Source organism: Pongo abelii, chromosome 8 (genome assembly GCF_028885655.2).
Source record: "Pongo abelii isolate AG06213 chromosome 8, NHGRI_mPonAbe1-v2.0_pri, whole genome shotgun sequence".
In the NCBI taxonomy this organism is placed as follows: Eukaryota; Metazoa; Chordata; class Mammalia; order Primates; family Hominidae; genus Pongo; species Pongo abelii.
In genome coordinates, this window is record NC_071993.2 from 103,425,508 (window position 1) to 103,452,482 (window position 26,975).

The window sequence follows — 26,975 nt, forward strand, 5'->3', positions numbered from 1 at the left end:
TGCCCTCTTGGTGCCTGCATTCTGATGGAGGGGATGGAAATTAACAATAAATAATGAGATCATTTCGTGGGATTAAGCACTTTGAGGAAATTAAAACAGAGTTGTATGTCAGAGCAGTGGGGGATGGGAGTCCTAGCAGGGTCTCTCAGAGTCAGTGACATTTGAGCTAAGTGATGACAGATGGATATCCATCTGGGGACAGTATTCTAGCAAAAAACAAACAAATGAAAACTGCAAGGAAAAAAGTCCTGAGGAGGGAAAGTAAGAGTCCAGTGTGGCTGGAGCTGGGGCTGGCGAGCAAGATAGGAACTGTCACCTGCGAGGGACACAGGTCCAGCTCAGGGCCAGCTAGAGCAAGGCCCTTGAGTCTTACCTTTCTGACCATGTCTTAGGCCATCTTAATTTGCTGGGCCCTTAGGTCACATGTAATCTGCACAGCAATCCTGTAAATAAGTACTGTTATTCCTCTTTTAAGGAGGAGAAAACTGAGGCTCATGAATAAGTTGTTCAAGGTCACCCAGCTAGTCAATGATTGAATGTGCATTTCAAGGAGGGCCCATCTGACTCCAGAATCCATGCTCACAAAGCCTGCCCTCTACCCTAGACGGGTACAGGTGTGGCCTGAGCAAGCATCCTGGGGAAGGGCAATGAATGAATGAATGAAACATCTGCACAACTTTGTTGGAAAATTACCTGCAAGACACATCAATCAGGTAAAGTATTCATTATTCATTAGAAAAAAAATTAAAAGGCAAAGCCCTTTTAAAAGGTTGATTCAGGAATGAACAAGGCAATCGCTACAGCACTAAAGCAATCAATGTGTAATCTTAAGCAATTCAATGCCAAGTAACTTTTATATCCATGCCAAATTTCATATGCTACAGAAGAGAAAAGGAAAATGAGTTAAAAGATCATTGCCAGATTTTGTTTGTGAAATGATTTAATATTGGCAAGTGTATAATAAAATGGGAATGCTTATACACTTCTGGTGAAGGAGGACTATAAATTGGTAACACTTCATGAGGTAATTTCATAGGACTAATCAAAATCTTTTAAAACAGGCAATAAGGCTGGGTGCAGTGGCTCACACCTGTAATCCCAGCACTTTGGGAGGCTAAGGTGGGCGGATCACGTGAGGTCAGGAGTTCAAGACCAGCCTGCTCAACATGGCGAAACCCCGTCTCTACTAAGAATACAAAAATTAGCCAGGCGTGGTGGCGCGCACCTGTAATTACAGCTACTCAGGAGGCTGAGGCAGGAGAAACATTGGAGCCCAGGAGGTGGAAGTGGCAGTGAGCTGAGATCACACCACTGCACTCCAGCATGGATGATGAAATGAGACTCTGTCTTAAAAAAATAAAATAAAAATAAATAAAACAGGCAATAATATGACTTCTAGATACCTGTATTAAGGAATTAATTGGCAATGAAGTCAAAGGATGTTCATCTCAACATTTTGTATAATCAAAAAGGCTATAGCAACTACACCCCCAACAGGGGTGGTGAAATAAATTATGACATAATAGAACACTACGTAACCTTTTAAACTGTTTTAGAAGGAAGTTTACTAGGTGAGAAAGTGCTCAGATTATAAGTCAAAAAACAGGTTAGGAAATATAATTCAATATAAATTCAGTATAAATTCAGTAGAATCCAGTATGATTCCATCTTTTCTTTAAAAAAATATGCAAAAAACATGCTGAGAAAATGCTGGATGGAAATCACCACACTGTCCATTGTGATTATCTCTGGTTGGTGACTCTGGGGTGAATTTTATTTTCTTATATACTTTTGTAATTTCCAAATTTTGTTCAACATATTACTTTATAATCAGGAAACAGAGGCTTATTTTTTAAAAGAACTAGATTACATCATACACTATGCCTGCACTTTGTAGTGTGCGCCTGCACACACACACACACACACAGTTGTCAGGGAAACCTTTTTCTGATGAGAAAGAAACATAGTTGTGTTTATGCAGATGGAAAAGTTGTAATCCAATCTTTTTTTTTTCTGCTTTTCTGCTCTGATCACAGAAAGAAAAAATACCGAGTCCACACCTTGGCAAGATGGAGGAAAGAAAAGCTTTTGCGGGGGAATGAGACGGGACCTGCCAGTGCTTTCTCTCCAACAGTGCTGGGAGGGCTCTTCTGAGATCCTATCTCCCATTCTCTAGTCAAGATCACTGGCTCCTGCCTGGGTCCTGGCACTGGCTGATGAAGTCTCAGAATTTGCTCCTGCCCCCAGGCAGAGGCCCTCATGCAAATTTGAGCTGTTTCCAGTGCCTTCAGCCAGAAGTCCATTTTGCTTGGTGTTGGACCCTCCTCTCCTCCGGCATGCCTGTGTCTGCATTCTCCCTGTTCTCTGGTTGTTGGATAAGTGACTGCCAGACGTTCCCCTTAGGCATGCTCTTAGAGTACTTCTATTGCTCACCTGGCATCAAACCTCCAGTTCTCCCCTGGCCCCTGGACTCAGGTATCCTTGTCTACCTGGTCCATATCTATTATATCTTTTATGGCCTTGGCTTCTTGGCTGTACCCATTATTTATTGCTGTATATCAAACCATCCCTCCTCATAGGGTTGTTACGAAGATTGAGAGAGAGAATACATGCAAGGCAGAAAACAATGCCTGGCCTGTAATCGGCACTCATTGAGTTAGTGATCACAGCTATTATTATTATCCTTATTGACTCTAACTGTTCTGAAGTCTGAAGGAGCAGAATAGATTGAAACACTAAGCCATAAGCTGAGGAAGAAGTTCAAGTTCTCCTCAAAGCAGATTTAACAAAACCAAGTTTAGGCTGAGAACCCATGGACAGTCATTGACAGTGAAAGGAAGGCATCCCACTGTTCCCCAGGCATGGTATTTCTTTAAACCTTTCTCCATATGGTGCTTGCCCATAACAATGTGAGATATCAAATAGCAGTAAAAAAATTAACTAAAGATAAATTAGCCGGGCATGGTGGCGGGAGCCTGTAGTCCCAGCTACTTGGGAGGCTGGTGTGAACCTGGGAGGTGGAGCTTGCAGTGAGCCAAGATCCCGCCACTGCACTCCAACCTGGGTGACAGAGCGAGACTCCATCTCAAAAAAAAAATAAAAATAAAATAAATAAATAAATAATTTATTAAAGATATAATCTAAGAAAGGACTCAAGTGTGACTAGGTTATATGGAGTCATCCTGTTATCCCTGAGACAGTGGAGCTGATTGGCCAAGATACACTGGGTAATTGTCAGAGGCGTTTGAATCAGAGCAACTCCATCTCAAATAGGGGATGAGTAAAATAAGGCTGAGACCTACTGGGCTGCATTCCCAGGAGGTTAAGGCATTCTTAGTCACAGTATGAGATAGGAGGTCAGCACAAGATACAGGTCATAAAGACCTTGCTGATAAAACAGGTTGTGGGAAAGAAGCCGGCCCAAACCTACCAAACCAAGATGGCCACAAGAGTGACCTGTGGTCATCCTCACTGCTACACTCCCACCAGCACCGTGATAATTTACAAATGCCATGGCAACATCAGGAAGTTACCCTATATGGTCTAAAACGGGGAGGCATGAATAATCCACCCCTTGTTTAGCATATTATCAAGAAATAATCATAAGAATGGGCAACCAGCAGCCCTTTTGGGCTTCTCTGCCTATGGAGTAGCCATTCTTTCATTCCTTTACTTTCCTAATAAACTTGCTTTCACTTTATGGATTCACCTCAAATTCTTTCTTGTGCGAGATCCAAGAACCCTCTCTTGGGGTCTGAATCGGCACCCCTTTCCAGTAACGTAATGGCTTCCAAATTGCAGGCTAGAGCTTCACTGAGGAAACTGATCATGTTTATTGGTTATTTTGTACGTGCCAAGGACTGTGCTTGCTACCTTATGAGCATTTCCTCATTTAGTTCTTAGCACAGTCCTGTGAGGTAGAGTCTATCACTAGCTTTAGTTACAAATGAGAGAAGTGAGGATTAGAAAACTTTCAATAACTCACCAATAGGCACACAGGTAGTAAGAGGCAAAACCCAGATTCAATCCCAGGCCCATCTGCCTCTACCGATAGCCTTTATAATACGAGGCTAGGTATTCCAGCCTCAATCCTCGATAGCAAATATCCCAATAGGAAGGGTCAGGAAAATCCTAGCTCCTTGCTCCCTGGGCAAGACAAAAGGTCACCTTCACAAGGAGATCTTTGGGAGTGCATATCTCAGGGATGATTCTGAAGGCTCACAGATACATGTGTGTATTCTGAGGTGTGAAGTTCCCAGGAGACAGGGGCAGGGCCTCTGAGGAAGAGGAGAAGAGAGGAGCTGGCAAGGAGAAGAAGACAGATGACAAATGAGGCCTGAGTCCGCAGGGAAGCTGTCCCTGGTAACCCGCTCTCTGCCTCCCCAGGGTAACTCCATTCCACCAGGGAGCTGCCCCAAGGGCACTGACAGTCAGACCTCTCAGCCCCCAAACCAGGAATCAGACCAGAAGTCCTTGAAGACTGAGCAGGTCCTTCCTCAGGAATAGAAAGTTGTCCCCTCCAGACATCAAGGAGGGCCCCTTCAATTCCGGCTGAGCTCAGAACCACTGGACGCCCTCAGAGCCATCCAAGGTGCAGGCCTCTGGCCAGGGCTTACCACCTGCCTCAAATCAAATCAGATCCACAATGTGCCAGGGTATGTGGGAGACACAGCTGTGACCCAGGCACTGCCCACCTGCAGGAGCCACAAGGCACAAAGAACAGTGCAAGCAACCTGGTGAAGGAACTCGTACTCCCAACCTGGTCCCCAGGGGAGCTTGCTGGAGGCAGCATTAAGGACAAGAAGGTTTTCAACAAATGGGGATGGGAGGGAGTCAGTTAGGATAGAACATAGAAGGGAAACAACACGTCCAATTTGGTAGCACAGCCTTTCTGACCCCAGTGGTTTTGGAAAGATACCCAATTTTTCTGAGCCTCAATTTTCTCATCCATACAAATGGGTATAATAGGTGCTAACTTTTCAGGTTGTGAGCAGCAGCTAATGCTATGTCTGGCACATTGTAGGGACCCAGACATAACCTTACTGATGATTATTTTTGGGTCCCCTTGGAAGGCCTCAACCTCCTGTATCTTGGTGACCACACTGCAGCCTAGGCTGTGGCCAGGACCACGGCTGAACCAGCCTCCCTGCCTCCTCAGGGAAAGCTCTTCCCAGGCCCCAGCCTGCTGCACCCCAGTCTTCCTCCGGGCAGTCCTCGGGGCAGGACTGCCCGGAACTCACCTGGCTGAATGACAGCTTGTCTCTGTCCTACCCCATGGTCCAGACTTCAGCAGGGTGTTCAGAGCACATTCTGGTTTCATTTAGTCGGAAGAAAGGAAGAGAGGGAAGGGAAGGCAGACAGGAAGGAAGTAGCTGCTCCTTCCTTCACAGAAACAACGGTCAGCTGAACAGCCACTGGGGCCTGGCTCTTTTTGGTTCAGTGAAATTGTAGAGGGAAACTCCTTTTCCTCAAGGGCTCTCAGGGGATTCTTAAGGGGCCTCTCGTTCATGCAGACTTCCAGAAGTTTCTAAGGGGGGTGCTTTCTGAAGCAGGAAGGAGTCGGGTATGGTGGCTGTGGAGCTATAGAAATGCTTGGGGGTAGGGTGGGGAGATCAGACCGCAGCCTTCACAGCTGAGGGTGAAGAGGAAGGGACAGCAGGGATCTGGGCGCACAGCGGGACACCAGTTAAATTCTTCCCAGAGATGCTGAAGGCCAAAAATTGGACTGGAGGCTAAAAGCCTAAGAGGAAGATTCTAGAATAAACTTCTCAGCCTCCATTTGTTTCCTTCGTGCCCACTAAGCATCATCGGCAATGATCTCATTTATTCGCTTATGTTTTTATTGTCTGCCTCCCCAACACCTTCTAAAACGCAAGCTCCATCTCCTTTGCTGATGTCTCCCCAGCTCTGGGACGGTGCCTGGCCTATAAGAGGTGGTGGCTGCTGGGGGTTGGGGTGGGAGGATTGGGGGGCAGGGGAATAGGGAAAAGGGAGGCTGTAGGATGTGAGGCCAGCAGGACGTGGATGCTGCTCACCAGGCAGGAAACCATGATGGTCTGAGGTGTGGAGAGGGGGAGGAGAGCTGCTTAGGTGATGAGACGACCACTACCCTGCTGGATGGGAAGAGATGAAGGGAAAGCCTTGCTCTGCTCTCAGAGACCTGACAAAGGCACCCACTTGGCCATTCTTCACACTAAAATTTATCCGCCAGGAGCAGTGGCTCACGCCTATAATCCCAGCACTTTGGGAGGCTGAGGTAGGCGGATCACCTGAGGTCACGAGTTCGAGACTAGTCTACCCAACATGGAGAAACGCTGTTTCTACTAAAAATACAAAAATTAGCCCGGCTTGGTGGCGGGCGCCTGTAATCCCAGCTATTCGGGAGGCTGAGGCAGGAGAATCGCTTGAACCCGGGAGGAGGAGGTTGCAGTGAGCCGAGATTGTGCCATTGCATTCCAGCCTGGGGGACAAGAGCGAGACTTCATCTCAAAAAAAAAAAAAAAAAAAAAATCAGCCAGGCGTGGTGGCACACACCTGTAGTCCCAGCTACTAGGGAGTCTGAGGTGGGAGAATTACTTGAACCCAGGAGGCTGAGGTTGCAGTGAGCCGAAATCGTGCCACTGCACTCCAGCCTGGGCAACAGAGCAAGACTCTGTCAAAAAAGAAAAAAAAAAAGAAATCTGTCAATAGAAAGGAAAATTTGGCCAGCAGCAGTGGCTCACACCTATAATTCCAGCACTTTGGGACGTCAAGGTGGGAGGATTACTTGAGGCCAAGAGTTCAACACCAGCCTGGGCAACATTACAAGACCCTTGTCTCTACAAAAAAATTTTAAAACAAAGAAAAAACAGGAAAAAAGAGAGCACAATCAGAGTGATCAACATGAGACTTGGAATAACTTTAATAGGAAATGTGTATAACTGCAAGAGAAGAATTATGCATTTTTATTGCAATTTATGAAAATGATAAATAAGTAACAGAGAGAGATTCCATGTTCCTCAATGGAAGGGGTAAATGCTATGAATGTGTCATTTTCCCCAAATGAAGTTATGGGTTTAATGCAATCATGACCTAAATTCTAAGAGGATTTTGCTGGAATCCTCTCATGTTTTTGTAGAAAATGTTCCTCAAATTCATCAAGAAGAATAAATGAGTGAGACTCTTCAAGAAATTTCAAAAAATCAAGAGCAAGGGCAATGAAGAAGGATGTACCCATCAAATATTAAAACATATAAGGCCGGGTGCAGTTGCTCACACCTGTAATCCCAGAACTTTGGGAGGTTGAGGCAGGCAGATCACTTGAGATCAGGAGTTTGAGACCAGTCTGGCCAACATGGTGAAACCCCGTCTCCACTGAAAATACAAAAATCAGCCGGCACCCCTGTAATCCCAGCTACTCAGGAGGCTGAGGAAAAGGAGAATCACTTGAATCTGTGAGGCGGAGATTGCAGTCAGCCAAAATTGTGCTATTGCACTCCAGCCTGAGTGACAGAGCAAGATCCTGTTTCAAAAAAAAAAAAAAAAAAAAAAAAAAAATATATATATATATATATATAGCAGCTAAAATGAAAAGACACATGGATGGCTGGATATAAATGCTAACCCTATATATAAAAAACACACTCTCTGGTAGAGGAGACATCACAGACACAGGGAAAGTATGAAATAGATGGTATTGAGATTATTATTTAGAAACTGGGGGGTATCAATCCTACCCCAAAATAAAACCCAAATGGATTGAAAGAAAGTATAAGAAAGAAATTTCAAGTGCAAATAAACCATATGGAAAAACTCTACCAAAAAGTAAATTATTTCCCAAAGCTTCAGTAAGAAAAATTTTTTTAAGTTCAGAAGTTTAAGAAAATTTGATTTGACATATTTAACTTCAAAAGCCTTAAAAGTTTGTATAAAATTTCAAAACCTTTGTATGTATTGAGTAATTCCCCAAAATGAAAACAAACCGCTCATACAAGGGAAAATATCTGCATTGAAGATAATAAATGATTACTATTCATATTATATAATTTGCCCATGCAAATCAATGAGAAAAACTTTGTATCCAATAGACACATGGAGAGGGGAAATTGGCAAACACATCACAGAAGAAATTCTAATTTAGTAGATGCTATATATAGACTGAATGTTTTTGTGCCCCCTCAAAATTCATATGTTGAAATTGTAACCCTCCAATGTGATGGTATCTGGAGGTGGGACCTTTGAGAGGTCACGAGGGATCAGTCTTCATGAATGGGCTCATGCCTGATATGGTTTGGCTTTGTGTCCCTTCCCAAATCTCATGTCAAATTGTAATGTCCAGTGTTGGAGGAGGGGCCTGGTGGGGTGTGACTGGATCATGGGGGCAGATTTCCACCTTGCTGTTCTCATGATAGTGAGTGAGTTCTCACAAGATCTGATTGTTTAAAAGTGTGTAGCACTTCCCCCTTCTTTCACTCTCTCCTGCCACCATGTGAAGATGTGCCTGTTTTCTCTTCGCTTTCCTTGTAAGTTTCCTGAGGACTCCCCAGCCATGCTTCCTGTACAGCCTGTGGAACTATGGGTCAATTAAACCTCTTTTCTTCATAAATCACCCAGTCTCAGGTAGTTCCTTATAGCAATGTGAGAACAGACTAACACAGTGCCCTTATAAAAGAGACCCCAGAGAACTCTCTCATCCCTTCTGCCATGTGAAAACACCACAAGAAGATACCATCTATGAACCAGGAAGCAGGTGCTCCCCAGAAACTGAACCTGCCAGCACCGATCTTGGACTTCCCAGCCTCTAGAACTGTGAGAAATCAATTTCTGTCATTTATCAGCCACCTAGTCTATGACGTTCTGTTACTGCAGCCCAAGCCAACTAAGAGAGTAGATAACATATAGAAGACGTTTAGCCTTGAGAAATGAAGATAAAAGCAAAAACAAGATACCACTTTTCAGCTGTTAAATTAGCAAAATAAAAAATTTAATGGTATGGCTCAATCATGAAGACTCTGGTGGAAGTAGACTTTTCATTGCGTGAGCAGTTTATTCAGCAAGTTTGTTATGCATCTAAAATGTGCCCATCACAGGACTAGGCACTGGGAATGCACCAACACATAAGAATTCACATACCTCAGGCAGAGTCTATAGTCCAGTGTGGGAGAAAGAGGAAGCAATGTGGGCATCCAGAGGCTGCTCAGAGAAGGGTTGACTGATCTGGATGGAAAGGCAGGAGGGGAGTGGCAAAGACCTTCCACACATGGAGGTGGAGATGAGGGCAGCCTACAGAGGGGAGGCACAAGGCCTCAGCCCAAGCTCTGCCTGAGTCTGATCCCAGCACGCCTTTCCAACTTCTCTCCCCAACTCCCAGGTCCCACCCTCCTGCCAACCACCCTGGACTCTACACTTCATGTGCTGCTCAGTTCTCACTGCCAAGTTCTCACCTCCATGCCTTTGTTCAGCCTCCACCTTCCACCTGCAATGACTCCCCTGCACTGCAACCCTGATGAAAATCCTTCAAGGCCCACCTCAATCTCTTCCATGAAGCCATCTCTGTCCTCTGTGCTTCTTTTGCATCTCTTCCATGGCCTTGTGCTCATGCATTAATTCCCTCATTCGACAAGCTTCCATAGGGCACCTCTGTGCCAGGCACCATCCCAGGTGCCAGAGAGACGAAAGCGAATCAGATACAGTCATCACCCCCAAGGAGCTCCTGACACTCACCATATCAGGCCCGTAGTATAATTCTGTGTGACCCCATCTAACACCCCTATAAGACGCTCTACTCCTTAAGAACTGGAGCAACATCGTGTGCATCTCCACCCACACTGTGTTCACAGCAGACGCTTACAAAATATGTCCAGGTGAAGTGGACTGAATTGGATTGACCAATACTTGCATATATTACCTCAGATAATTCTCACTGCATCTGTGTGGGCCATTATTATTGTGAGGTATTATTATCTGTAAGTTTTTATTATTGTTATCCTCATTTTACAGATGAGGAGACTGAGGCTCAGTAAGGTAAAGTCCTTGGCCTGTGGTTACTGTGGTATTTAGCACAGCTGAGAGGGTCTGCCTCCCTGCCCAGTCCTTTGCCTCATTGCTCCTTCCCCTAGTGTTCTAACAGGAGCAGAGATGGAGGATGAAAACCTCCAGACAGTGCAGAATATTCAGTGAGGTACTTTTGTCCTGCAGAAATAAGACACTGTCAATTCTCATTACTTGAAGTAGTTATGTTCTCAAAAGTTGTTGTGAATAAATATCAGTGGCTGATAAATGACAGAAATTGATTTCTCATAGTTCTGGAGGCTGGGAAGTCCAAGTTCACTAAACTAGTGAACACCTAACCATTGCTCCCAGGAGATCAATATACAATCTAGTATAAAATATAGTACTGTCTACTATATACTGCACAACATGTAGTATTCTATACTATATTGGTCACAACATTTTCATCAACTGATAGATACATAACCTTGTTTTACGTGTGTTTCTGTTTAAAGACAGCTAATTTAACATCTATCATTAGGTCATTAACATTGGATCCCCAGCCAACAGCACTATATTTATAACTCATGCCTGAATGAAATTTATCTAACAGAGGAACTTTCTCCATAAGGCACATCACAGCCGTCTTGCAATTAGGAACACCGCTAGTCAGCACTTCAGCACTATACTTGGGGGCCATGTTAAATAGCAAAATCACCAACAAAAAGCACAAAAATGCTTAAAATATGGCACTAAATATAGCACAAGAAGGACACTTGTATGTGAGTTGAAACAAGAAGGCAGATCATCCGGCCTCAGCTGGGAACATGCAAATTGGGAGACTCAAATTTTTCATTGCTTTGCACATGTCTGTGAATAACCAAAAAAGTGCCATGAATATTGATTTTTAGGGTTACAAATAAATGTTTGCAAGTAGGCAAATTCACGAATATGAAATCTGTAAGGATCAACTGTACCTCACTAAAGAAAACAGAAGGGAGAGGTGTTCGATTTGATGGGTCCAAGGACTCCCATGTGGTTCCCGAAGCCAGCACTGATGGGCTCCTTATGGCCATGTCTTCCGAGGCATTGAGCCTGCAGCTTCCCACTGTGTCAGAGCAGGAAAGCAAACGAACTCAGCAAACGAAGCCAGCTCTCAAGACCCAACGTTCATTTCAGAGTAATAAAGGGGAGCCCCTGAGAAAGGGGCCGGTCCTGGCCCATCAGCTGCAGGTAGTCAGGTATCGGGAAGGACCTGAAGCTGGGGCTCGTGACCTGTGTTCTCCCAGCATGATGGACCAGACTTCGGGACCTCAGGCAAACCAGGGACTCCTCTGGGTCTCCGTGTCGTCAACTGTAAAGGGCAGAAGGATCCTGTTTGGTTCCACAACTGACACAAATCAGAGTTGTGAGGGGCCTTCAAGCACCACCCAATGTAAAATGCCTTTGCCAGGCTTCCAGGCAGGGGGAGGGGGACACTGGGGGTGATCCTCAGTGGCTGTGACAAGTGCATGCTGAGCCACCAGTGCACCCAGCTCCAGCTCCCTCAGGACCTTGGTCTACACATACAGGATGCCATCTAGCAGGGCAGATGCAGCTCACGGCCCCACGTGGGAAGTGAACCTGTCACCTGGCCTCATTAGTTTGTCAGTTTGACCAAATGAGTAAAAACTAATAAATGGAAAACAGTCATCTACTAATAAGTGGACCAGCCAGGGCAGCAGAGCTGAGTCCTGTCAGAGCTGAACTGGGGCAGTGAAGTGGAGATCAGGACCCAGAGCCAACCAGGAATTCAAAGAAAGAAACGAAGAGAGGAACAAAACACCCAAGCCCTCTCTCAGGGCACTGGAGGAGCCCAGAGCTTTGAGGCAGGAGTCCAGAGCCTGCTGAATGGAGACCTTTTCTGTAGAAGCTGCCAGAACAGGCCAGGTACGGTGGCTGACACCTGCAATCGCAACACTTTGGGAGGCCGAGGCAGGAGGACTGCTTGAGTCAGGAGTAGGATTACTTGAGTCAGGAGTTCAAGACCAGTCTGGCCAACATGGTGAAACCCCATCTCTACTAAAAATACAAAAATTAGCCAGGTGTGGTGGTGTGCACCTGTAATCCCAGCTACTTGGGAAGCTGGGGCAAGAGAATCACATGATCCCAGGAGGTGGAGGTTGCAGTGAGCCGAGATTGTGCCGCTGCACTCCAGTCTGGGTGGCAGAGCCAGATTCCATCTTAAAAATAAATAAATAAATAAACAAACAAACAAACAAACATTAAAAAAAGAAGAAGAAACTGCCAGAACATGGAAAGATTCAATCTGTGAGCAGTCACAGCTCTGGCTCCCCTACACCCTAGAATGTTGGCCTTGTGAGCGGCAGCAGTACAGGCAGGGATGGATTGCTCACTTAGCACATGCCAGCCCGGGGCAGGAAGCAGAGTGCCCAGATGGCGATTAATCCAACAACTGTAAGCTCCCTGGAGGCAGAAATGGTATATTCCACCAAGGGTCTTGCACAGTGCTTAACATGATACTGCTTCTGTATCAATAGTGTCTACACCACCTGCTTTCAAACAAGCTTGCAATTCCTTTTAAGAGAAGACATATCCATAATACATGTTTTCAAATAGAAATAAAAATTCTTAAATGTAAACAGAAATGCAAATAAATATACCCCAAAATAAAGTTATACAGTTTGAGGACTGAACACTGAATTTAAATCTGAGCTCTGAAAAGCAGAAAGGGTTGCCTACACTCAGGGATTAAGTCTTTCTCACTACCTGATTTGTCCTTACAAAAAAATCTTAGGATTTTATCACATGGTCTTTGCATAAATGCAATAGATCCAATGAAGATTTACAGATGTCTCAGAAGGCAAGCCAGACTCATTAGGTCATAGAAAGAGTAGCAAGGAACTCAGGAGATCAAAGAAAGGAAGAGACCAACCCCAGTCCTCTCTCGGGGAACTGGAGGAGAGAGGCAGAAAGAGTAGCAAGGAACTCCACCCCCTGTCCTTGACTTTTGCGGGACAGATGTCGGCTCTGTTCAAGAAGAACTGCAGAGCAGTGACCTTAACTTTAAGAGACAATGTCGGTAAATAGAGGTTAAGGTAACTGGTGCTTTCTTGGGGGCTGGCATTTGTCAGTAAAATGCAATGGCCCCTTCGTTTTAGAGAAGTTAATATCTACTAATGTGGTCCCACCTCACTGATTGACTGGGGCAGGAAGAATCTGTCTGATGCTAGCACATGTGTAGGGCCATAAACCGTCCCATGCAAAACACTGAGTGTGTCCTCTGTTTGCCTTTTCTGTGTCCCATCCTACCCCAGTCCCATCCAGTGCCCAGGACATGAGCATCTATATTACAACAGGTGACAGAGACTGAACCCTCAAGAAAAGGAAGAAAAGAGGCACCAGAAGAAGGATCTTCTTCCAGACTACCCGGCAATAGCTGAAGCTCTAGGATCCTTCTCCTTTAATGAAGAAGGGAAAAGCAGCCTTGACCAATGTCATGGGACCTGAATTAGGACCCAAGGTGGTGCCTCTTACCCACTGGCCCCGTATGCACACTCAAATACCTAGAGCTGGCAGGAGGACAGGCAGGCAGGGAGCACTGAAGTGAACGGGGTTGGGTGTGAAGATGAAAAGGGAGTGGTGGGGACTGCGGCTCACCATGGAGTGCAACCCGTTGTTACGCAACTCTGTTGATCGTTGCCATGTGGGATTACTGGACCAGTGTGGCCAAGTCTTCTAGCTTTTCAAGAGAAGCCAGAGTTCTGGATTTTTATGAGAAATCTGATTTTTAAATGTTGGCTGTAAATTAAAAAGATGTAAGCGCTACAAAACAAACAAAACACTTCTGCAGACAAGATTTGGCTGGCCGGTTGACCACACAGGACCTCTCGCTTGAAGGTGAATGGGAAAGTCATGCCTATAGGTGATGGCAATGTCAGAGGAGAGAGGGATTCCTTGGGCAATGGCAGCTAAGGACCAGGGATGAAAGAAGAGACAGAGAACCTGGGAAGCAGAAAGCAAGTAGCAGCAGGAGCTAGAGGTGGGTGGGACCAAGTCCACCAGCTCAGTGCCAAGGCCAGCTGGGCCTTTTCTCAGTGTTTGTGGGCAAACAAGGCTCCTTAAAGAGGACCAAAGAGAAATAGGATGACCAGAACATGGAAGAAGATTCCAATGGCAACTCCACCACCATCATCACCTTCTCTCTCTGGATCTCCTTGGAAACCACAGAAATAATGACCTACAGACCTTGGTATAAACAGCTCCAGCAGAAATGCAGCTGTGTCTGGGCCATCATGCACTGGGTACTAGGATGGGGAGCCTCATCCCAGACTCACATCAGCAGGGTCCCACTGAGGCTCTTCAGGTTGTGTCCTCAGCCCTCATGGCCAGGCCCACTTGTCAGGTGCTCAGTTTCACAGCCTTCATGCAGCCTGGGCTTTCTTCACCTCCTCTCTCCAGCCCACTGTTGTCTGTTGTTTTCTAAGAAGGGATAAAGGAAGCTCACAGCCACATCACTGTCAACACCTCTGGGAGCCCACTAGTGGGTCTCTGCAAGGTTCCTGGCTAGATATGATCTAAGCAGACTATTCTGAAGTTCCACGAGGCATCAAAGGAAGGAGAACGCAGACGTTGTGGTTATCTAATCAGTAATGTATGCAGCAGACATCATGTATCCAGTCCCCATTACACTCAGGGAATTTGGCAAAAGAACCAAAGGACTCATTCTTGGACCTCAGGAAGCTTAGAGTCCAGCACTCCATTTTATAGATGAGGAAACCAAGGTCCCCCAAGGTGAAGTAACATCTTCAAGGTCTGTCATGTCATAGGTAGCCCTAAGAATGGTGGCACTGGTTTTATAAAAAATTAGTTTAGTTCATTATCATGCCCAATAAGAACATGTTTGAGCAGCAAATGCATTTGCAACAAAGGTCAGTTTCCAGCTGTAACAAAGTAGACCCATCTAAAAAGAGGCTAGGAAGTACAAGAGCAAATATATATAGTTTTACAAAAACTAAGATGCTAAGTTTAAAATTTTAGGGATTTGAGGGAGGTTTTTTTTTTTTAGAAACACGGTCTTGCTTTGTCACCCAGGCTGCAGAGCAGTGGCTTACCGCAGCCTGGAAATCCCAGGCTCAAGAACAATCATAGCTCACCATATAGCCTGGAAATCCCGGGCTCAAGCAATCCTCCCACCTCAGCCTCCCAAGTAGCTGGGATTACAGGTATATGCCAACACACCTGGCTATTTAGTTTTACTTTTTATTTTTGTCAAGACAGAGTCTTGCTGTGTTCCCCAGGCTGGTCTCAAACTCCTGGCCTCAAGTGATCCTTCTGCCTCAGCCTCCCAAAGTGCTGGGATTACAGCTGTGAGCCACCATGCCTGGCCATAAAAGATCTTTGATTTTGTCAACAAGAATTCACCACAGTATTCTTATAAGTCATGGTAAGAAACATTTTTTCTATATATGACACTATACTGGAAAAATGTATTGGAGGCTACATAAGTAAAAAGCCTTTAGTAGGGTTTATTTCATTTCATTCTGCTTTAGATATCAACTACTATTTAAGAACAAGAAACATAGAATTCCATTCAATAAATACAAACAAAAATACATACACAGTTTAAAAAAGGAAGAGTGGAATCAGATTAAGAAAAACCAAAAGAGGGATGCTTGAGAGGCTGAGACACAGTCTTTCTGTTGGTCAAAGCTGAGAGGCCAAAGACTGAATCCTCAACAGATACATATGATACACGTGATCCCCAGCACTCATGAGACTGTGTCCCCAAGTTCCACGTATTAAGATGGCTGGTGAGAACTCAAAGTATTTTCCCATGACAATGGCATTATAAATGGCCATGTGGGGGTGGTACTCCCAGGCTTGGTCCTTAAAGCCAGGTGAACTCGAAAGGAAGCTGGGCTACCCCGGGGGTCAGTTCACTCGCCCATCACCTCCCCAAACCAGAAGCTTCTCCCTCATTCATTCATTCTCTTGCGCCACAGACGTGGACCTACCATCTGCTCCCATTATTACTTCATTTCCACGTCCTCTCTCCCCAGCACGCCTTGTCAGCCTTCTGCTTCGCTCATTTTATAACCTCCTCCCTTAGAGATCGCTTCCATTCTCAGAACTCCCACAGTGCCTTACACAGGTAGCTGCCGGAGGCATTCAGTAGGGCACACTGCAGCCAAGGGATCATGACAGAGGCTCCAGCAGGCTGGCCATGGGGGGCAGGGGCAAGAAGAGGGGACAAAACAAAAATGAGAGGTACTTCGTGGCCCCTGAGAAGAGAGATCAGCCTTGCTCCTTTCTCTCCAATTCCTAGTCCAGTCCCCAAGAGGCCAATTCTACTCCGCCTCTGTTCTTATAGGGCCATGAGAATATACTCTTAAAAGACGCTCCTCTATTTGAGCTATCTTGAGTGGGATTCTGTATCTCACAACTAAAAGAGCCTTGGCTAGAACGTCAGGTACTAAACTCTTGTTTGTCCCAATTTCTTAAGCTCATCTCCCAATTTTGATTCAGGCTCTCAGATTCATGGCTCATGAGGATACCCACTCCCTGGATGGACACTCAAGAGGAGGCACCACCCTTGCCCCACCTGGCCCTGCACCCCACCGTGGCCCCAGGTGGAGTCCCAGCCCAGCTTCTCCAAATCCTGACAAATGCGCTCGTAATAAAAATGAACTTAAAGGTAAATTTGCTTTTCCCAACACTTCAAGTTCTCAGTGAACTCTGGCTTCAATCCAAGGTATAAGTCAGCCCCTGAATGAGGCCCTGGAGGATGAGAAGATCAACTCCTTATGCTGCATTCTTTTTCCTTCCCAAAGAGCAGATGTGCACGTTATCAGATGCCTCCTTATCATCTCAAATCATCTCACTAAATTCAAAACTTTATGGGTGGAATAACCGCCAGGCTGCGCCTGGTTCCTGTGCTGACATCCCCCTCCTTTCCAGCTAGCACCTGCTGATTGCTTTCCGTGGGCTGAGCCCAGCCCTGGCTCTGGGGCCAGACCTGTCCTCTGACAGAGGGATTTCAGGGGTTTGGACTCAACACACGAGAGTCTCAGCAGCACACCAGCCTTCCCTCCGGTCTGACTCTGACCTGGGCTCCGATTTTGACTTGTGGATTTCTGTATTATTTCTGACTCTTGCTGCCATCTTATTCTCTCAGGCCAGCTATCTGCTTTCCTCCCTAATCCTTACTTCCTACAAGAACCAGTCGCTCTTGCCTTGTTCTTTTGAGCTCCCAGCATGGAAGAAGAAGCCTGCTTACAGCCTCTCTGATGGGATTTGCCTGGGTCTCTGGCCCACACATCCCAGCCTCCCTGTGCCTGTGCCTCTGCTCTGCCTCTGGTGGGGCCCTGTGCACCCAGGCTGGACCCCCATCACCAGCCTCTCACCTGGGTGACAGCTGTCACCTGGGGTCTTCCCCATAGGTGTGGGGGAAGCCTGCCATGAGAGGGCAGTGGCTCCCTCAACCCAGTGGGGGCTTTGATCCCAGATCCCACCCTCCAATCTGACCCATTCCTCCAGTGCTCCCAGAGCACGACAATCATCACTCCCATCTTAAAAACACAATCTCCTTAATGGTGGGAGAAAAAGTGGTTACTGCTATATCCTTGGTGCTGAGCACAGAAGAGGTCCTCAATTAGCGTATTTTACATGAGGAAGGAGGGACAGAGAGAAAGCAATTCTAATCATGAATTTGGCATCAGAGAGGTAGCAGAGCTGTGGGGTCGATCCCAGGGAAGAGTGTGGGGAATGACAGGCTAGGAGGGCATCATGTGAAAATCAAGTTCTGACCTGTGGGAGCCAAGAACTCTTGTGGGCGAGGCAGGGTGATGATGAGGGCCAGCTGGACATCCCCAAAATTCTGAGAGAGAAAGGCTGAAGTGCATGGGGATCCCAGCAAGCTCTCCCCGGCTTGCAGACTTAAGGACCACATTTTCCATCTGAGAATCTGTACAAAGGGCCCTATAAAGAGAAGCTAATGACCACGTGGCTAAAGGGTCTCCTTTCCAGACACTCCCTGCAAGGTGATGTGGGCCTGCCCAGCTCCATCCCTGAGCTTGAGAATTTCTCTTGCTGCTGGTACCCATCCCCAGCAGGGGGTCGGAGGCATCACACATTCAAACAATCCATCCTACCCCTGACAGCCTCATGGGGGAGCAGGAGAGCAGGCAAGACCATCAGGCAGTCTTGAGCCTCCTGGCTACATCCACAGTTCACACGTGTTTGTCTGGCACCACTGATGTGCCCAGCCTGATGCTGGAACAAAAGAAGAAAGGCCAGACTGTCACTGCTGTTGATAGTCTGGTTGATGGGTCAGGCAGATGCTGAATAAATAATAGCAGGCAGGATGAGATTTAGCATCTGTAAGCCTGCAGAACACATCCTGTGCACCCCCAGCACCTCTCTAGGGGAGTGATGGCGAGCCTAAGTCTTCAGTAGCTCAAGGGAACAGGGTTAGAAGTGATGCCAGTGGCTGTTTCTAGAAGCAATGGAGTGTAGGAGCTAAATGCAGGGCCTCTGACACTTCAAAGACTAGAGTCCTAATCTTCGCTCTATCAATGATTAGCTGTGTGCTCACCGACAGCTTACTTACCTCTCTGAAAATTCATTTCCACACCTACACGTACTAATAGTACCTACCACATAGAACTGTTGTGTAAAGATTAAATAAAATCATGTCTATAAAGCATTTAGCCCATAATTGACATAACAAATGGTACTTGTTCTCATTCTTTCGTTGTTACTACTAAAGAGGAACCAGCATTGAATCCATTCTCAGATCCCTCTCTGGCCAACTTTGTGATGACCCCAGAGTGTGGCTCAGGACAACTCGGGAAGTCTTTTTTTTTGAGGGGGGAGACAAAGTTTTGCTATGTTGCCCAGGCTGGAGTGCAGTTGTGCGATCTCAACTCACTGCAGCCTCTGCCTGCCAGGTTCTAGTGATTCTCCTGCCTCAGCCTCACAAGTAGCTGGGATTACAGGTATGCGCCACCACATCTGGCTAATTTTTTTTGTATTTTCAGTAGAGATGGGGTTTCACTGTGTTGGTCAGGCTGGTCTGGAACTCCTGACCTCAAGCAATCCACCCGCCTTAGCCTCCCAAAGTGCTAGGATTACAGGCGTGAGCCACCGCACCTGGCCACTTGGGAAGTCTTTATGTTGGAGATTGATTTAGAGATTTCCCATGTGCTGGTTGGAATCCAAATCCAAGCATCTAATAGAGCACACTGATACAGGCCCCGCTCCAGAGTCTCCTGCAGGTTCCGGAAGAGTGCTAAAATGAAGAATTCCAAGAGACTTGGACATTTAGGGAGCATGGGGTTTGGGACACAGAAGTTGGGGGTCGCATAGAGAAGAGAAGACAAGAGAGCCAGCAAAGGGCCAACCCTGTGGGTATTACTGTTATTATTTTTGGTGTCAGACCCCAGAATAAGTGCTTTACGTATCACACTTATTTAATCCCCGCTGTGAGGCAGGTATTATTATTCCATCTTACAAATAAGGAATGAGTTGCCCTAAGTCCCACAGCAAATCAGTACAGAGCCAGAGACGCAAACTCAGGCCTGCTGGGCTCCGACACCCATGTCTTCCCACACTGCAGCCCTCCAAGGTGCTGATGCCCACGGGCACAGCTCCAACAGTGGGGAAGCACACCAAAGACAGGACTGGGGTCAGAATTTCGTAACTTGAGATCCATGGATCTCAATGTGAAAACTGCAAGCACGATTGTGTGTGTGTCTGTGTGCATGCGTGCGTGTGTGTGTACCTATGAGAAGGTTCATAATGTTCATCAGATTCTCAAAGGAGTCTGTGAATCTCAAAATGTCAAGCACAACATACTTAGAGAAAAGAGGCCACCAGGACCTTCTTCTTTGGACCCCCTCCTCACCTAGCTTTGGAGGAGACAGTGGAAAGACAGGGATGTGTAAGAGAGCTCCCTGATGGGCCCCTGTGACTCTTCAGATTTCCAGACCTGTGGCCCTGGCAGCAGAGGCCCTGAGATTTCTCAGAGATGGCACTTGGCAATGCATGACGTGGGAGAAGACAGACTTGAATCCAATGAACTGGCCCAGCAAGAGTCCATTCTGACGTTCATTCAAAAAATCGAGACATCGTCCCTTCTGTAGGATTTCACAGGGAGCCCCCCACTGACCCATTCTCATTTGGACACTTGGCAGTCAGTAGCACTCCTACCCCAACAAATAAAACTAGTAAAATGATGAAGCCATGTCTACAAAGCTTGGGGAATGTCTCCACAGGGGTAGAGGCTGAAAAATCACAGCCCCACCTGTAAGCTCTCTCAAGAGCCTCAAAGTTGGGCTGAGTGCAGTGGCTCACACTTGTAATCCCAATACTTTGGGAGGCTGAGGCAGGAGGATTGCTTGAGCCCAGGAGTTCAAGACCAGCCTGGGAAACAACATGACATCTCGCCTCCACAAAAAATACAAAAATTAGCCAGGCATGGTGGCATGTGCCTGTGGTTCCAGCTACTCAGGAGGCTGAGGTGAGAGGATGGCTTGAACCCAGGAGGTTGAGGCTGCAGTGCACCACTGCACTCCAACCTGAGTGACACAGCAAAATCTTGTCTCAAAAAAAAGAAAAAAAAGCTTCAAAGTTAAAAATATGCTGGGAACAGAAACATGTTGGATCTCTTTTTAGAGCCTCAAACCTTGGAAAGCAAAGCCCAGAAACCCTAAATCCAAGTTCTCTGATTCTGGACATTGGGTATCTCTTGGGTATGCATTGGTGTTCAATGCCTACCTTTAGCCCTGTAATGCCTGATAGCCTTTGGTCCCCTCTTTTCTTTAGCCTGAAACACCAGCACTCAAATCCAGAGCTCAAACTGGCTTGAAGGAAGTTAGAATGTGGTTCCATCAGCCCCCACGATCAGATGGGAACACTACGACCAGGTGAGAGTAATGTGTGCCACTCAAAGTCTTGGACAGAGTACGGATAGGAACTCTAGGAACCAAAGGGTCTGTGGGTAAAGAAAGAATCCAAGGCTGGGCGTGGTGGCTCATGCCTGTAATCCCAGCAGTTTGGGAGGCCGAGGCAGGTGAATCACTTGAGATCAGGAGTTCGAGACTAGCCTGGCCAACATGGTGAAACCCTGTCTCTACTAAAAATACAAAAATTAGCTGGGCATGGTGGTAGGTGCCTGAAATCCCAGCTACTCGAGAGGCTGAGGCAGGAGAATTGCTTGAACCCGAGATCATGCCACTGCATTCCAGCCTGGGCAACAGAGAGAGACGCTGTCTCAAAAAATAAAATAAATACAATGAAAAAAAAGAAAGCGTCCCCATGATTCAGAAACAGGGCTCAGAGAGGGGACATGTCTCAGAGTCTCTCCTGCTAATGTATTATTTTGAACCCGATGCCCAAACCGTTGGGGTTATGCAGACATCCTACACAGATGGCAGGAGTTTAGGAAGTGAAGATTTAGAGCAAGGTTGATTTCTTAAATAGAGATGGACATGGCCCAGTGGCTCAGAATAGATGAGGCAGGAAACATCAACTTCCATCCGAGCCAATAAGTAATTAAAACCATTTCCCCTTTCAAAGTCCTCATTACAAACATCAAGAAATCAGATCCAGATTTCCTCTTCAGGTACATTTACAAAGATGGACGTGCCCAATGCAGACTTCCTGGACTCTTTAGGGAACAAACAAACAAACAGAAAGTTCAAAGCATCAGCCACACAGGCTTCTCCTCCACATCTCCTGTGGCTAACAGGAGAGGTGTCTAAGAACTCAGGAATGGGGCTGTCAGGTTCAGCCACTCTCGTATCGAAGAGGGTGCAAGAGGGTCGGAAAGTGTGTACGCGCCTGTGTGTGTGTCTGTGTGTGTCTCCCACTAAGTACTTCCTTCACTACACAGCTAATCCGATTAGCAGCTTTAGGAAACTCTGTAATGTTAATTCAAGGGCCCCATTCATAGAACAGCTTGGCCAATGCCTGCCCAGGACTCCCATTCTTCTCACTGCAAATAAAATGCACACAGAAGACTTTCTCTCCCTGAAGAATCCTTTCTTGCCGCCTTGCCCCCACACACATCCAAAATGCGGCTGCCACATCCTCCAGCAGCCCCATGACAAGGGAATGGGCCCATCAGAGAATGTGGGAGAAATAGCGGCTCTCTCCATCCCAAGAACAAAATGAGGCCAATTTTAACAGCACCATCTACCCAGGCCATCTCCTCAAGCTGGGAGGTGTTCAGAGCAAAGAGGCATCACGAATGCAGCTGGGTAGAGATGGATAAAGAGGCTTGAATGGGTCATCCAACCTTTCTGGGGGCCTTCATTTCCTTATGTGTAGAATGGGGACTTTCAGCAGAGGGAGCAGCTAGAACAGAGGCTGTAAGGAAGGAAACTGGGGGCCTGCACAGGCACATCATTGCATTTGGCTGGAGGACCAGGAGTGGGAAGAGAGGCTGGATACGTAGGTTGTGGACATAGCATGAAGGGCCTTAAGAGTCCGACCAAGGAATGTTTCTAATAAGCAAGGGGGAGCTATCGAAGGTTCTAAAGAGCACAGCTGTATTCGTTTCCTAGGACTGCCATGCAAACTACAACTGAGTGGCTTACAACAGAACTCTATTCTCTCACAATCCTGGAGGCTAGAAGTCTGAAGGCCGGGTGTTGGCAGCATTCTCCCCAAATGCTCTAGGGGAGAATCCACCTTTGTCCCTGCTTAGCTTGTGGTGGCTCCTGGCAACCCTGGTGTTCTTGGCTTGTGGCTGCATCACTTCAATCTCTGCCTCTGTCTTCACATGGCCTTCTCTCTGTGTCCTCTTCTTTTCCTATAAGCACGGCAGTCAATAGATTTAGGATCCACCCTAAATCCAGGAGGATCTCATCTCAAGATCCTTAACTAATTAGATCTGCAAAGATTCTATTTGCAAATAAGATTACATTCTGAGGTTCCAGGTAGACATGGGTTTTGGGAGGACCCACTACAGTGGTCACAAGGTTGCCAGAAAGATAAGCTAGAAGCAGAATGGAGTAAGAGAGACTAGAGGCAGGAAGACAAATTGGCATGAAATCAACACAGCTCGTGGCCCCAAGTGAACAGAAGACATGCTCCCTGCTGTGAATCCTAAAGCTGTCAGTGGCTTTTTGTGGACACTGCAGTACGCTAAGTGGGCTCTTAAGCCAACCCAGGCATAAGGTCTTGCCTCACCATTGGCACAGAAAGACTCCAGCCTACTTTCCAAGTGACAACAAAGGAATAACCACCTGCACTCTTGTTCTCAACTCCTCTAGCTGGCAATATGACGGGCAGGTTGGTAAACTAGAAGACACAGCAACCCTGGAGTTGACAAACTTGGGTTCTAGTCCTGATTCTGCTACTGAATAAATTTGGACACATCTAGCAAATGAGGCTGACTAGGTCACCTCTAGGGAAACTGACATGATTTCCTTCTGCAGCCAAAAAAGCGGTGCCAAGATCACAGGATAAACAGGCAAAGGAGGCCTCTGGGGTTGCACTGCAGGGTTCTGGGCCCTTCCCCCCATGTCTCCCTCCAGGGACCTCAGACCTCTCCCCTTGAGCCCTCTCCCTACCCTCCAACAAAAGAAACAGGATGGCTCTGTGTCCCCACCCGAATCTCATCTTACAGCTCCCATAATTCCAAGTGTTGTGGGAGGGACCCAAAGGGAGATGATTGAATTATGGGACGGGTCTTTCCCATGCTGTTCTCGTGACAGTAAGTGGGTCTCACGAGATCTGACGGGTTTAAAAATGGGAGTTTCCCTGCACAAGCTCTCCTTGCCTGCCGCCATCCACATAAGATATGACTTGCTCCTCCTTGCCTTCCACCATGATTGTGAGGACTCCCCAGCCACGTGGAACGGTGAGTCCAATTAACCCTCTGTCTTTTGTAAATTGCCCAGTCTCGGGTACACCTTTATCAGCAGAGTGAAAATAGACTAATACACAGAGGCACTTACCAAAGCTTGGAAATGAGATTAACTTGCATCTAAGAATACATCTTCCCACACATTTGGAAGTAGGAAAAGAGGGTAAAGGTTTGGTTCCTTTTTAATGAGATATATATATATATATATATATTTTTTTTTTTTTTTTTTTTTTTTTGAGACAGAGTCTCACTCTGTTGCTCAGATGTAGTGCAGTGGTACGATCTTGGCTAGTGAAATCGTACTAACAACCTCCACCTCCCGGGTTCAAGCAATTCTCCTGCCTCAGCCTCCCAAGTAGCTGGAATTACAGGCACCCACCACCATGCCCAGCTAATTTTTGTATTTTTTGTAGAGACAATGTTTCACCATGTTGGCCAGGCTGGTCTTGAACTCCTGACCTCAAGTGATCCATCTGCCTCAGCCTCCCAAACTGCTGGGATTACAGGTGTGAGTCACCGCACCCGGCCTATGATTTTTAAAATTAAAACAAATGTTTAACGATACATGCAGAAAGTTATTTATAGAAACATTGCTTCTAAGAGGAAAAAAAAATACAGAAAAAAATGGGAAACAATCTTCACATTTATCTATAAGGGCTTAGTTAGGTAAATCATGGCAGAGTCGCACATTGAATCACTACTGCCGTTAAAACAAGAGAGACCACAACGTGCTGCATGACAAGATGTCCATGATACAGTGTTAAGTAAAAAATGCAGACAATGCCAAAGCACATCGAGTAAAATCCCTAATCCCTTTTATGTTACACACACACACACACACACACACGCACACATGCACACACACAGCCCGAGCACATTAAGTCTGGAAAGAATCCAGCAAACTGGTAATGCCAGGGATCTCTGGGGCTGGGATAAGAGGGGATTTTCACCTTCCACTTTATACAATTATGAGCTACTGGACTTTTTTTTTTTTTTTTTTACAACAAGCAGCATTAGTTTAATTAACAAAAACAATAAAAAATATTCCCATTCTGACGATAAAATAACTATTCATACTATTCTAGGCAGACGCAAAGTACTATTGGACCTCAGAGAAAAATGATCAGGATAAAAATCACTTTGCCATAAAAACACACTAGAAAAAAAATATCAAGCTTGGGAAGGAAGAAACACCAAGTATGATATATATTTCAAAGGCCTCATTCCTAAGCCCCCACATTCCCTATGTACACAGCAAATTTCCCTCATTCTCCACTTGTTTTAATTTTAATCTTAATTTTTTTTTTTTTTTTGAGACGGAGTCTCGCTCTGTCGCCCAGGCTGGAGTGCAGTGGCGTGATCTTGGCTCACTGCAATCTCCACCTCCCGGGTTCACGCCATTCTCCTGCCTCAGCCTCCCGAGTAGCTGGGACTACAGGCGCATGCTGCCACGCCCAGCTAATTTTTTTTTTTTTTTTTTTAATCCAGGCAGGATGTAGGCTCTGTGCTCTATCAGCTCTATCAGCTCACAGGAGAGAAGGGAGAAGACAGGCCTCCAAGTTCTTAGGTCATGTCCACCTTGAGCAAGTGGCATGAGGGAGAAGACAGGGCTGCTGGGCTTCCTCCACCGCAGCATCCTCAGGCAGCCTTCCCTCAACACAACCCTCTAGCAGCTGGGTGTGCAGCTGGCGTGGTGGCTGGCCACTGCCCTGCCTCTCTTTGGGGTCTCTCACTCCCATCTGCCAACCTTGGGCCCCCAAGGACAGGAGGAGAGCTGAGAAAGGCAACCCTGAGCATTCTTGATGGTGGGCCGGCGTCAAGTCAGTGAGACCCAAACCGGGGAGACCAAGACTCAAAGCCCTTACTGGATCCTGCACAGACACCACTCCTGTCTTCTAAATGAGTATGCACCCACTTAGAGCATCAAGTGGTACAACCACTTTGGAGAACTCTTCGACAGTACCTACTAACGCTGAACTGTGTGTGCCCTATGACCCAGCACCCCCACTCCTGGGCACAGGCCCAGTGGAAATGAGTGCTCATGTTCACCAAAACACTACGTCCAAGAATGACGGCAGCAGCTTTATTTATCGTAGCCCAAAGCACAAACTGCTCACATGTCTGTCAACTGAAGAACAAATAAACCAGGGTCCGTTCATACAATAGAATAATGCATAACAATGAAAAAGAGCAACACGGCGACGTGAGTGAATTTCAGTCACAGGCTGCACAAAAGAAACCAGACACAGAGTAATACAGACTGTATGACTCCATGCAGGTAAAAGGAATCTGTGGTGATAGAGGTCAGACCAGTGGCTACTTTGGGATGTGTATTAACTGGGAGGGGTGTGAGGAGTCTCTGGGGTCTGGAATGTTCCTTATCTTGGTCTGGGTGGTGGTCCCATGAGCGTGTACATATGTAAAAGTTCATCATGCTGTATGTTTGAGATACATGAAGTTCACTATTTTTAAGTAACACCATCAAAAAAGTTTTAAAAATATTTTAACTACACATACAAGATTACAGTCAGGTCAGCTTCTCTAGGCCTCCAGGTAAGAACTGGGGAGAAAAGTGTGATTACATGGAGTGGTAGGATTATGCAAAGATGCTTCCTTTGGTTAGAGCTTAAGTAAAGTTCTGAATATATTGGTATTAAAAATAATTGAAAACTCCATTTAAAATGTGAATAGAATTTCAAACCTTATACGAGACCTCAAAAATCCTAAGAAATGACACTCACGAAACAAGACACCATAAAGAAATCCTAAAGTACATAACTGCCCCACCTTCCTCCCAGCCACTCGCGATGAGGTCCCCGTGACCTCCTAGCAATGTCAGCCCTCACCCACCAACCCCTGCAGGGAGCTTTGAAGGCAGGTCCCTGTAGCTGCTCTGGTTCCTCATAAACCGTGGGAGGTGCCCCTGCCCTGGGCACATGCCCACACATTTCCCTCCAGGTTCCAGAGGTCTTCCTGGATGTCACCACATACACGAGCAGCCTGGGAGAGGGGTTGCCTGATACAACCCTCCCCCCAGCACCATCCCCACTGCAATCAGCATAGTGAAGCTTCCCAAGCAGCCAGCCAGGAACCCAGCACCCCAAGGGCATCTGGTGGGCTGCAGACAGCA

At 46.4% G+C, this 26,975-nt stretch overlaps 1 protein-coding gene across 3 annotated transcripts in view; it reads right to left on the bottom strand.

The window, feature by feature from the left end:
* TLL2 (tolloid like 2) overlaps positions 1 to 26,975 on the bottom strand; it is a 153,765-nt gene that overhangs the window by 88,638 nt on the left and 38,152 nt on the right. The gene's annotated exons all lie outside the window — the stretch shown is intronic.